This window comes from Rhincodon typus, chromosome 19, assembly GCF_021869965.1.
Source record: "Rhincodon typus isolate 14 chromosome 19, sRhiTyp1.1, whole genome shotgun sequence".
Lineage (NCBI taxonomy): Eukaryota > Metazoa > Chordata > Chondrichthyes > Orectolobiformes > Rhincodontidae > Rhincodon > Rhincodon typus.
In genome coordinates this window covers 5,258,351-5,259,331 of record NC_063350.1, presented here as the reverse complement: position 1 = coordinate 5,259,331, position 981 = coordinate 5,258,351, and positions in this window count along the sequence as shown.

Genomic DNA, 981 nt, shown 5'->3' with positions numbered 1-981 from the left:
CTCTGTCCTCTCTCTCCCTCCCAGTCTCCGTCTTCCCTCTCTCCCTCACAGTCTCCGTCTTCCCTCTCTCCCTCACAGTCTCCGTTTTCCCTCTCTCCCTCACAGTCTCTGTCCTCCCTCCCTCTCTGTCTGTCCTCTCGTTCTCTCTGTCTCCTCTCCTTCTCTTTCAATTCTCCAATTGTCGACGCGCTCCGAAATCCAGAAACTGAATTTGAAATTTGGGCAAAATTAATCTCATCCAGGTATCTATCAATCAGGCTTCCGCCGAACTCACTGATGTGTTTTGCATTGAATATATCATTGTTGGAATCACAGCAGGCGAGAAACTTTGAATATTGTGTCTTCAGTGAGTGGGAGGAAGGCTGTGTGACGGGTAGGACAAAGGGCCGGGTCAGTGTGATGGACTCTAAAAGGGACATCACTGTGTCTGTTCCAATCACTTAGCGATAGCAGGATGCCCTCCGGCCCCCGCTATTGCCTTTATGTAGGCCGCCTTTCAGACAGAGTTTACTATTGATCATGGAATAAAGGACAGAAGATTTCACCTCCATCCTTGACACCCCCCCACCTCCCCCTGCCCCTCCCCACCCCGCGTCTTTTGCTCTTGGAGTCAGTTTGAAGGAGATCAGGCAATGGACGGGGCGCACCCGGTGAGGCTTTAAAGCGAAGAAACAGTAGGGAAGCAACAAAATATTCCTTTTGGGAAACGAAGGCAGATTCTAGGAAATAGGTGAAGGGGAATGGGGGGGGGGGGCGGTTATTGGGTGGAAGGAGGATAGTTAATGGAAATCCTAGGGGGTGGTGGGTGGTGAGATAATGCTTTGCTTAATACAGGGCACTTCAGAGATTGAGACACAGCGAGATACAAAGAGAGAGAGAAAGAGGGACAGGCTGCGATTAGAATGTTTACACTCACAGAAATTGGACATCGGTATTTTAGGGCATTAACCCCACCACTCCCACCACCACACCCCCCCCCCC